Raw genomic sequence first — 12,405 nt, 5'->3', positions numbered from 1 at the left:
CACACATATTAGCCATTCCTTCCATAACTGGCTCTCCATGCTGTAGCTCCCTGTGAATTTTATACCACATAAAATGATTCTCATCTCTGGACTCCCAAGAGTTGTTAAAGGTAGACATCCATATGAGTCTACATCTTTCCAAGTAGAACCTACTTCCTAAGTAAATCAAGAGAAGTAGGAAGAAATAGCACTGATTTTCAGAAATTTTGTCTGAAAGACATTCATTGTTGTCTATTGTTGGCATTCAGGAGGTAATACTCAGAGAATGGTGAGTTTGTGGAGAAGATAATACAAACGTTGCCACAATTAATTACAATTCTTTGCCCAGGGCTTTGAGAATAGAATCCACTGTTGAGAGAGCCTGACTCCCAAAGAAGATAATTAATGCAACATTTTTCATATGGTATTAACATAAGGGAAAATAAATTTTTTTTCAGTCTAGGTAAAGTTTATGAGTCTGAAGCCCCCTGTGAATCCAAGACCTGTGAATAGAGGAGAGAATTCTGAGACATGCCCAGACGATTTCTTACAAAGTCATCCAAGAAAAATTGGTAGTGTCATTGTCAATGATAAGAGCACCTACCTACCCAATGAACAGAAATACACAAAATTATGAAATTCTTGTTTTCCTTTTCAGTTATCAGTATTACTTGGGGCTTCATATTTTTTTTCCATTTGCCATGAATGATGCCATGTTTTGTGAGCTACTACAAATCTATAACCAGATTTCATTAAATGAGAATAATGATTATTCTCAGCTAAATTTATTTTGTATAGATCAAATCAAATTTCTTTGTGTATTAGTTTTCTTGCTGTTCATAAATTACCATAAACTTCAGTGACTCAAAACAACATGAATTTATCATTTCATAGTTTCTGTGAGTCAGGAGTCTAGGCATGGGTTAGCTGAGCCTCCCAATTTGAATTCAAGTTATCAATCAGGCTGTGATCTCATCTGAGACTTGGGCTCCTTTACAAACTTACAGATTATGAATAAAATTTATTTTCCTGTGACTATGTGACTGAGGCCCTATTTTCCTTGCTAGCTCTCTGTTGAGGATCACTCTTAGTTTCTAGAGGCTACCCTTTGATTCTTGCCTCTTGACACTCTCCTTCACAACAGGGCTGTTTAGTTTCTTCTGGGCCAGCAGGAGAGAATCTCTTTGACACTTTATGTTAAAGGGCTCATCTGATTAGATCAAGCCCACCCAAGATAACATAGTAAATGAACTTCAAATCAATTGACAAATAGCCTAATACTGTGAGTGGTATCTCATCATATTCACTGAGAGTAGTCCTGCTCACACTCAAGTGGAGGAGATTATAAGGAGTGTTACATCAAGACACATGTATCTTAGAGTCTATCTTAGAATACTACCTCACACAATTTTCATCAATTCATTTTGCAAATTGTATACCTCAGTATTGGTAAGAATAATTGTAAATAACTTAGAAGAACAGATATTTTAAGTCCTTTTTGTCGATAATATATAGCAATTACCACGAATGATAAAGTTTGGTCAATCTTTTAAAAAGTTTTATAATACACCTAGATAAAGCCTAAGATTATTACCTAGATAAAGCTTGAGGTTATTATAAATAATCACAGTGATATTTCAATATATTGATGTAGAAATATAATTGACAAATATGTAATGCATGTTCTGGATAAAACCAAATTTATGCAATCTTGAATGCAAGGGATTAGCTACATATTTCCAATATTTCTATGATTTGAGAGATTCTGTGATACTTATGATCACTTTTAAATATAAGATCTTAAACATAAATATCAACTGTATTACTACATATATATAAGCAGTCACTACATGGTATTATTTAGTTGTAAGTATGGGCTTCCCAGGTGGCTCACTGGGTAAAGAATCAGCTTGCAATGCAGGAGACGCAGGAGATGCAGGTACAGCTCCTTGGTTGGGAAGATCCCCTGGAGGAGGGCACGGCAACCCACTCCAGTATTCTTGCCTGGAGAATCCCATGGACAGAGGAGCCTGGTGGGCTATGTTCCATACGGTTGCTAGAAGCTGGACACAACTGAAGCCACTGAGCACCCATGAGTTTATCTACAGCAAATGGTCAATATGTACACAGTTTTAAATTCAAAGAGTAAGGACAGAACAAGAAGCTTTACTCAGAGGCTCGAGTCCGGAATCAAAGTGTGGTGCATACTGCATTAACACACACTCTTTTTCATGCGACTGCATGAGCCTTTGTTCTCTTATTTGCAAATGCTTGCAACTGACAAAAGAGCTAAACTGGTAATTTTTAGATCATACCAAGATATGAAAGAAGTGTTTTGCATTTCAGTCTTTTATGTTACTATTCAAATTGCACTTATCAAATTGAGCAATATTTTTAACTAATAAGCCTTATGGAATAAAATGGAATAATGTCCTTCCTACAACTTGCCAGTCTACTTTACTGTGGCAGAGCGATATATGAAATATAGGCTTCATTATTGCATAGGACTAACCCACTCCAGTATTTTTGCCTGGAAAATCCCACGGACAGAGGAGCCTAGTGGGCTACAGTTCATGGGGTCGCAAAGAGTTGGACATGACTGAGCGACTTCACTTTCACTTTCACTTCTTAGGAAAGGCCAGAAGGAAGAAATGATTATTAACTAAATCTGTTCTTCAGAAAAAGAAAATGTAGCTAGTTTTCTGTTTTCAAATAAGCAAATAGCATTGTTTCAATAGGTTAGTAATGTTCTTGGGAATTCAAGCACATCAGAATAGTCCTGAACTGCCATGTAATTAATTGCTTTCAGAAGTGGGGAATGGTGGGTGTTTCTGTGAATATCTATACTTTATGGAACAATTGAAAACTCTACTCTGGTTTAAGAAGTTTTATGTAAAAGTTTGTTACTGTGGTTGCTGTTAAAATGCTACACAGTTACTCTAAATTAATGATGTTTAAACATTTCCCTGAATGAGTCACAAGCTGGAGTCAAGTTGTCAGGAGAAGCATCAACAATCTCAGGTATTCAGATACCACCCTAATGATGGAAAGTGAAGAGGAACTAAAGAGCCTCTTTATGAACATGAAAGAAGAAAGTGAAAAAGCTGGCTTAAAACTCAACATTCAAAATCTAAGTTATGGCATCTGGTCCCATCACAGAAAGCAGATGGGAAAAAGTGGAAACAGTGACAGATTTTTTTTTTTTGGCTCCAAAATCACTGTAGATGGTGATTGGAGCTATGAAATTAAATGACACTTACTCCATGGAAGAAAAGCTATGACAAACCTAGACAGTGTATTAAAAAGCAGAGACATCACTTTGCTGACAACAGTCTGTCAAAGCTATGGTTTTTCCAGTAGCCATGTATGGATGTGAAAATTGGACCATAAAGAAGGCCAAGAATTGAAGAACTGATTTTTTTGAACTGCGGTGCAGAAGACTGTAACAGTCGACTGTAACAGTCCCTTAGGCTGTAAGGAGATCAAACCAGTCACTCCAAAAGGAAGTCAACCCTGAATATTCATTGAAAGGACTGATGCTAAAGCTGAAGCTCCAATACTTTGGCCACCTGAGGCAAAAATCCAAATCATTGGAAAAGACCCTGATGCTGGGAAAGGTTGAGAACAGGAAGAGAAAGAGGAGACAGAGGATGAGGTGGTTGAATGACATCACTGATACAATGGACATGAGTTTGAACAAACTCTAGGAGACAGTGACAGACAGAGAACCCTGGCATGCTGCAGTCCATGAGGCCACAAAAAATCAGACATGACTTAATGACTAAACAACAAAACATTTCCCTCAGTAATTTTATTTCAAAATTGGAAAGAAGATACATTTTGGGGAGTATACTTTTTTACTCCTTTAAACTAAATGCTCCTTATAATACAAAACAGCACTCAGTAATCCATGCAGGCTTCCATTTATAATATTAATAGAAGACATGCTCCATGCTAATTCACCTCATTAATATTAAAGAAAGGACTCCAAGACTGGTGAGTACTTAATCATTTGCAATTAGCACCTAACTGTTAATTCTATGGAGGGCTCTTAGGGAGAGAAGCAGGAGAAGTAGTTCCCGTTTGCTAAATGTTAGTTGATTTAACTTAGAGTATTTAATTCTGGGAAAACTCAGTAATTAGAACAATTCATGTAGCTAGACAAGTTTAATTGATCAGTTAAAAATAAAAGAGTCCCCAACTGAGAACAAGCACAAAATATACATTTTGCAAATGTCCATGACAGAGCTATTTTGCTAATTTATTTTATTAGGTTCTATGTACTTCTAGGCCAACAGATTTGGCATCTGAGCAGAGGTTAATAAACTTCCAGCTCAGGCTACCTCAACACAGGTCCCCAAATCCAATTAGCAAAATGGGCAGGTTGTCTGATTTGGCTCCAGGTAGAGTAGCTTGCTTCCACGATGTCACCTCAACCTCTAAAAAAGTACACCTGTGAGGTTCTTAATTTAAGACTAAAAAGAGAATTGAGATGCTGAATAAGAGCTCCATGCCAATGACTTAGAGCAAAACCAAGCTTCCCACTGTGGTGTGGCCTCTCTGTTTTCCTTCTACATTTATCCTGCCATTTAATGGGCTCTCTCTCCTAGCTCTGAAATCTGCCTCTTTTATAGACACAGATCCTATTATCAATCATTGTTGAAAACTTCTTGGAAGAAGCAAAAGGCTTTGGCAGAATCTATTACAGAGCACCAAAGGAGACTTGACCCCAGGGAAGCCATGCTTTAAGAAAAGGAATGTGTTTGCATCATCTTATTGACCCAATTCTTCCTAAAACTACTTCCATCATCTTTAAAATAAACAAACAAACAAGCAAACAAAACACCCTGTAGTTGGCAGGATCCTTTAAAAGGGATGAGATCCTTTAAATGGGATTCTATGAAATGAGCAGAGACAGCCTTGCCCATGTCTTTTGTTAGTGTCATTTACTCAATTAATGATGATGGACTGACCCCCAGGGCATACCACACTAAATGTTATCTGTGGCAACCTTTAGCACTAGTTGCACCACCAAGTCTAGCAAACTAACCATATTTAACTAAGCACAACCCGAGCAGTTTGTAAGTACTGTGACAATCGAGACATTTTTAATCTATCTTTTTATGTTTTATTATTGTAAGAATTTTCCAAAATTCTTACCCTGCTATCTTACATCTTCCCTATACACCTTTCTCACTTTGTAATGTGTCATTGTCTGTCAGTTGCTATTCTTCCTTTCTGTGCATTTTTGTTACCATTGTGGCTGTCCTCTTCCTAGTCTCAAACTTGACTCTGCCTCTATTCAGTTTGATAACCAGGCCATCTGCTACCTTTGCCAAATGTTAGCCTCTTAGTTTACAGCATCCCTCCAGATGTGTGTGGGCACTACAGCTGCATAGCCATTACAGATGGCATGGAGAAATCTGATTTCAGCCTTCTGCCTTACGATATACTCTAATCTTCACCAGCTGTATCAAAGTGTCTTAGCCTTTAAGGATTCGGATGAAAGAACATGGGTAAAGCAACAAAACTCATCACCATCAGATCCATACCTGCCATAAGGCTCCCTCATGGCACAGGATAAACTGGAAGCAGCACTTCAAATGAGTCCTGTTGAGAATTAAGAGCAGATGCAGAAGAGTAGTGTGTACATTGTAATGAAAAACAGATTCCATATACGGAAAAAGCAGGAACCAGTTGTTGAGGCCCCAGGCTTATCTGTAGATGCCCTGAAAAAGTCCATTTTTTCTAAGGGCATACTTGGAGAATCCTTGTGAGATTTCATGATTAAAAACAATATATGCTGGCGGGTGTGAAGCACAGTCTAACAGATCAGAAATTTGATTTTGTCTCTGTTGCTTACTTGCAAGTTTCCTTGTTCAAGAGGCTTAATCTATTTGAGGCTGTTTCCTCATCAGTAAGAGGAGGATAATAATAATGTTTACATCACAAGGTTCTATGAGGATTCTCTAATGCCCTGCACTTAGTACTGTGCCTGGAATATGATAAATGTTCACAAGTGACAATTATCAAAATTACTATTATGTTGGGCAAACACTTAGATAAGTGGCTTCTGGTATTTCTTCCCTGGAAGTATAGTAAGTCCAGATATCCTTTGGAAAACAGAGACAAGGAATATTTGTATTTCAAACGGTTCTATTGTTGGTGCATGCAAAATAAAAGGAAAAATGATGTCGACCATGTAAGGAAGGAAGGAAAGAGGCCATTAAGTTGGAAAGTAAGACTTGCCTTGAATTAGCCAGTATTGTGAGCTCCAGGAAGAAACCTCAGCATGTGTGTAATTGTAGAGGTTTTGATGTTTGCATCTGTCTCAGAAATTTCACTAGTCCTTTATTGAGTCAAGGGGTATAGGTAGTAAAATGAATACAATTAGGATGCCCTTTTTTGTCTCTAATGCTTTATACTCAACAAAGTAAAGCAGTAAGAATAGGCCATAGATGCTGGGGCTTAAATTCCAATTTGTTATTTGTTGTGGGATATGAAGCAAATTATAGAACTTCTTTAGGCCTTAGTTTCTGCATCTGCAAAATGGGGAAAATAACTCTTATTTTGCGATAGCTATTGAAAAGATAAATAATTCTTTTAAAATGCCTAGCTAGTTTTCTGGCACATAATAGCACTTACTAAAGGATAACTATATTACCACAATCAATCTTCGTAATAACTCTATTAGATTTCTATTGCTGTGTAACAAATTACCACAAACTTAGCAGCTTAAAATAACAGCCATTTATTAGCTCACAATTCTGTAGTTGAGAAGTCCAGGCATGGAGTAGCTGGGTTCTCTGTTCAGAGTCTTACAAAAATAAAATAAAGGTGCTAGAAGGACTGTACTCTCATTCAGAGTTGAAAGGTCTCGTTTCCACTCAAGTGACTATAGCAGAATTCCTCGCTACACGACTAAACTCTCTATCATCTTGTTGACCATCAGGCTGCGGCCACTCTTAGCTCATTCCTTGTTTTTCTTGACACCTGCTCCCCTCCATCTTCAAAGCCAGCAATGGGAAGTCTTCTGTACATTGACTCCCTCTCACACTGGAATCTCATTTGCCAAGAAGAGAAGCCCCAAGAAGAGCCCCACTCCATTTAAATGCTCACCTGATTAGATCAGGACCAGGGAACACAATTTCCTTTTATTGGTCAATTGATTTGGGACTTTAATTACATCTGAAAAATCCTTTAACATCAGCATATAGATCAGCTTTTGATTGGCTCTCTGGGAGAAAGTGTGTATATAATAGGTGGCATGAATCTTGAGGGCTTCCCAGGTGGCTCCGTGGTAAACAATCTGCCTGCCAATGCAGGAGGGTTGGGTTTGATCCCTTGGTCGGGAAGATCCCCTGGAGACGGAAATGGCAACCCACTCCAGTATTCTTGCGTGGGAAATCCCACGGACAGAGGAGATTGGTGGGCTAGAATCCATGAGGTTGCAAAAGTATCAGGTACAACTTAGCAACTAAACAACAACAAAAGATCTTGAAGGATAATTTAAAATTCTACCTACCAAGTAATTTAGAGAGACAAATGTTATCCATGTTATTGCTTTCAAGGAAACTCAGATTCTAAAGGTTTAGATGACTTGCCTAAGGATATCCAGCTGAGAAGTATTTCTTAGTAGAATGTCTCTAGGGTATATTTAGCAATGTTTGGAGACATTTTTGATTGTCACAATTGGGAAGAATCTGGAAAACTTTTAGATGGCCTAGGTTAAAATTCTATTAATACACACACAAAAAGAGAACAGACACTGGGGACCTGTGGCAGTCTCTGCCAAAATTATGATCATTTATGCCAGGCAATTTATTGAAATGCAGCTGGAGTGTAATGGAAACAGCCCTCAGCCAGCTTCTACATTTTACAAATATATGTCAATAAGAAGCTTTTGGTTTGATGTTAGATTTATCAAGCTAAGCAATACTGACATGTTAGGCCAGATAATTTGTCATTACGAGGCTGTTCTGTTCATGTTAGGATGTTTAGCACCAGCCCGGGCATCTATCCACTAGATATCAATACTGCCTCCAGGACCTCCCCCTTGTCCACTGCCAAATCATGACAAACAGAAATCACCTTCAGCTGAGAACCACTGCTCTAGTGGGAAGAAGCAAGTCCCCCATCAACCCTTCTTCTCTTCCTTTGACTTGAAAGAAGACATGGTGCTTACAGCCAGAGCAGGATCATGGACCACACTCTAGAAGTCAAGCACTATGGATCCTGGAGCCAAGGCTGAGGGAGCCTGGTCCCTGATACCATAGCCTGGCCTGCCTACATTTAAATTTTTGAAAAAGATAGAGATAAATGTCTATCTTGTTTAAGCCACCATATTCCAGGTTTCTCTGTCACTGCAGCTACATTTTTTATCCTAACACAAACACTTCCTGAGAAAGTCACTTTTGCAGAGCCAGTAAGTGTTTCACATATTGCTTGTTACCTTAAAAATCTTGTAGCTCTGTTTCTTTTTTGTTATCCAGCACATTATCCTTACGATATAGCCTGTCCCCAAAGAGGCAATACTTAAGAGGCTGTACTTGATTCTTCAGTAAATACATACTTTGTTTGACAGCGTTCTAACAATCTGAATGGAGGTTTCCATTGTAAACATTTGTTTCACAAGCAAACACATCCAAATTGAAATGCTTCTTTTCATTGTTGCAGTGGAATATCCATTTGCTTTCAGGCCATTAGGGACTGCTGAGTGCTTTTGTAAATGTTTCCACAGGCTGCTGGCCACTCCAGGCCCATCTCTCTCCCACTGTTCAAGAATTTCCTAATGGTCAGGAACTCCTAAGAGACTCACCCAGGAGTTCAGTCACTGCCTGATGGAAAAGATGACCAATATGATCTTGCATTTGAGAAAGTGAAGACTGGATTTTTTCTTTATAAGGATAACTTGTCCCAACGAATACCTTATTCTCTTTGGGTATATTAAGCGTATGTAAGAAACCGCATTAATGCCTTTAAGCCATTCATCATTTCTGTGTGTGTGCTCATTCATGATCGACTCTTTGCAACCTTATGAACTGCAGCCTGCCAGGCTCCTCTGTCCATGGGATTTCCCAGGCAAGAATACTGAAGCGGGTAGCCATTTCTTTCTGCAGGGTATCTTCCTGACCCAGGGATCGAACCCATATCTCCTGCATTTGCAGGTGGATTCTTTACCACTGAACCACCTGTCGAGCCTTACTGAGTATTTTTTTATATTTTTTTGTGTGTAACCCTAAGAAATTACCTTTATATTATATGTTGGGAATAGTTTTTCTGCTAAAGCAATCAAAGTTTTTAAATCTGTTTAAAGTAAAGATAAAATATAAGTGACAAAATGATTTTGGATATATTTAAAATCTGCTGAAGCTACATGTTGCCCGGGAATGTGTCCCCAGAACTTACCTGAATACCCTCTCCATCCACATCTGTATAATCAAATGCTACCTGTGCTTCAAGATTTCATCTCACTTCCTCCTCTAAAAGCTACAAGCCTCCAAGCTCCTGCCAGTTGAACAGCTCCCTAACAAAGAAAGTGGCCCATGTATGTACAGGGTCATGTTACATTTCTTTTATACATATATATATATATATATATATATATTCAGCAGAACTGAATCCTCTGCTCACTAGTAGATGGTGGAAAACTAGCCAAAGAGCACTACTTTTTGCAAAGAATAAATGCAATAAGGCAAACCTTCAAGCTCAGGTTATCATACTCTGTTAAGCTGGGGAGCAGCCCCTTCCTGATGGTATTGAGGCCCCTCCAAGTGAAGACATAACTGAGGGAACACATCCTCTGTTATCCAATGTCACAGTGCTGTCTTGAAATAAAACTGCCCTAAAACTCCAGTTATCAAGGGAACAATTTTATTTTTTTAAAATGTTTGTGGATTAATATTTTGATATGCATTATTACTTTTATCATAATCTGTCTTCCAGCAAATTTAGATAAAATTAAAAATTTAGAAAATTCAGAAATAACAGATAGGATTTGTTAGGACTGACTATATACCAGGTCTTACCTTAATTTTATCATTTACTCCTCACAGCTCAATGAAAGAAGGAATTATTATACTCATTTAGTTGCTGAAGAAACTTAGAAGTGCAAAGAGTACATCTGTGTTCCTGCATGTGATCTGTGTGATTTTCCAAAGATCACTTGACTAGTAAATGGCAGAGTGAAGTTTCAAACCCATGCTGTCTTAGACAAACAAATAGATCAATAAAATTTAAAATGTACTATGTAATAAAATAGGGTTTCTTGGATGGCATTAGTAGTAAAAAAACTCGCCTGCCAACACAGGAGATATAAGAGACACAGGTTCGATCCCTGGGTCAGGAAGATCCCCTGGAGGAGGCCTTGGTGATCCACTCTAATATACTTACCTGGAGAATCCCCTTGGACAGAGGAACCTGATGGGCTACAGTCCATGGGCTCACAAAGAGTTGGACACGACTGAAGTATCTTGGCACACATGTAATAAAATAATGCTAAAAAGAATACAAGATTTATCAAATCCAGTGGATATAAAGGGAAACCATGAAAGCATGTAAACAAGTGAGCTGCAGACATAATCTTCTTGATGCAATGGCTTCTGGGACCTTGGCTTTGACTTGTCTACTGGAGAACCTCAAAGGTCAAGCCTGAAGGATGAAGAACATGGTCTCAGTTTTTGATGAGTTCAACATTTTCAGGCAGAGTCTCTGCACTGTACAAAGCCAGCATGACCAGCATTGTATGGGCTCAGATATCACGGACCTCTGCTCTTCCCTGGCTCACGCAGTCAGATTGGAGCTCACATACTCAGGTAACATACTCCCATCTCAGGGAGTTCCATTGGCCTGCACGGCATTTATCAACAGGCATACGTATTTCTGGACTTGGACCTTGGTTCTGTAACTTCTTAGCTGTAGAGACAAGGTCAAAGTTTTTAAACTTCATGCACCTTAGTCTAGGCAACATGCTATTGTTTAACTGAATAAAACAAATATTTAAGGCATTGGTCACATGATGGAGTTCATAGTGGTCATCTGTGTGCCCAGTGCTCAAGGTATCAGTCAAGTAATTTTTGCATTTGCACCACCGTGGTTAACTCTTGTAGCCCAGGGAGCATTTGGCTAACATTTAAAAGCAGTTTATCACAGAGTTTAAGAAATTCTCCATTATCCTTGCTTTCTGTCATTGAATCTGAAGTTCTGAAATGCTATGCTATTTATGAATTTTTTCTATCTTAGATAGAAGTTCTATGGTAATGATATCCATTCTAGCAGGGTTTGACCTGCATGTTCCTTCCTTTGTCTTAATAAAATGCAGGAGGAAAAATAATTAGAAAAAAATGATGGCTGATAAGCAATGTGATTTGAATTCCTTGGTTGCTCTCATGCTATGATTCCCAACTTTAAATTTCTGAAATTGTTATTTTGTGATACGTTTGAACTGGTTTCTTTTTGTTCTTTGGAAAAATGGGTGTGATTTCCATCCACATTTCCACAAAGAAGAATAAATTAATACACTCATACTTAGGGAAGATGTTCAATTATTTTGATTGTGTTTCCTGAATGAACACATTAGTTCTTAATGGGGCTGATATTTCAAACAGATCAAAGAAGAAATGTAAATGCAGACAGCCAACACGCAGGTAATTCTACTCTGGCAGCACTGAGTAAAAGGTGATATAGTTTAAAATACTATGACTGTTAAAGTTCAGCTTTAAAAATCTAGAAAGAAGCAAGCTTTCTGTTCTGAAACTCACTCAGGCAATCACTGCTGGTGTCTTTCATACTAGCAGTGGATTTGTGGCAGGACACAGCTGAGGTTGTTCGGTTCAGTTTAGTCATTCAGTCATGTTGGACTCTTTCAAACCCATGGACTGCAGCACGACAGGCTTCCCTGTCTATCACCAATTCCTAGAGCTCATTCAAACTCATGTCCATTGAGTCAGTGATGCCATCCAACCATCTCATGCTTTTTCATCCCTTTCTCCTCCTGCATTCAGTCTTTCCTAGCATCAGAGTCTTTTTGAATGAGTCAGTTCTTTGCATCAGGTGGCCAAACTATTAGAATTTCAGCTTCAGCATCAGTCCTTCCAATGAATATTCAGGACTGATTTCCTTTAAGATGGATGGTTGGATCTCCTCGCAGTCCAAGGGACTCTCAAGAGTCTTCTCCAACAACACAGTTCAAAAACATCAATTCTTCAGCACTCAGCTTTCTTTATAGTCTAACCCTCACATCCATACATGACTACTGGGAAAACCGTAGCTTTGACTAGATGGAGTTTTTGGCAAAGTAATGTCTCTGCTTTTTAATATGCTGTCTAGGTTGGTCATAACTTTTCTTCCAAGGAGCAAGCATCTTTTAATTTCATGGCTGCAGTCATCATCTGCAATGATTTTGGAGCCCCCCAAAATAAAGTCTGA

Source organism: Ovis canadensis, chromosome 1, assembly GCF_042477335.2.
Source record: "Ovis canadensis isolate MfBH-ARS-UI-01 breed Bighorn chromosome 1, ARS-UI_OviCan_v2, whole genome shotgun sequence".
NCBI classification, from domain to species: Eukaryota; Metazoa; Chordata; class Mammalia; order Artiodactyla; family Bovidae; genus Ovis; species Ovis canadensis.
Note: the sequence above shows the minus strand (reverse complement) of the source record.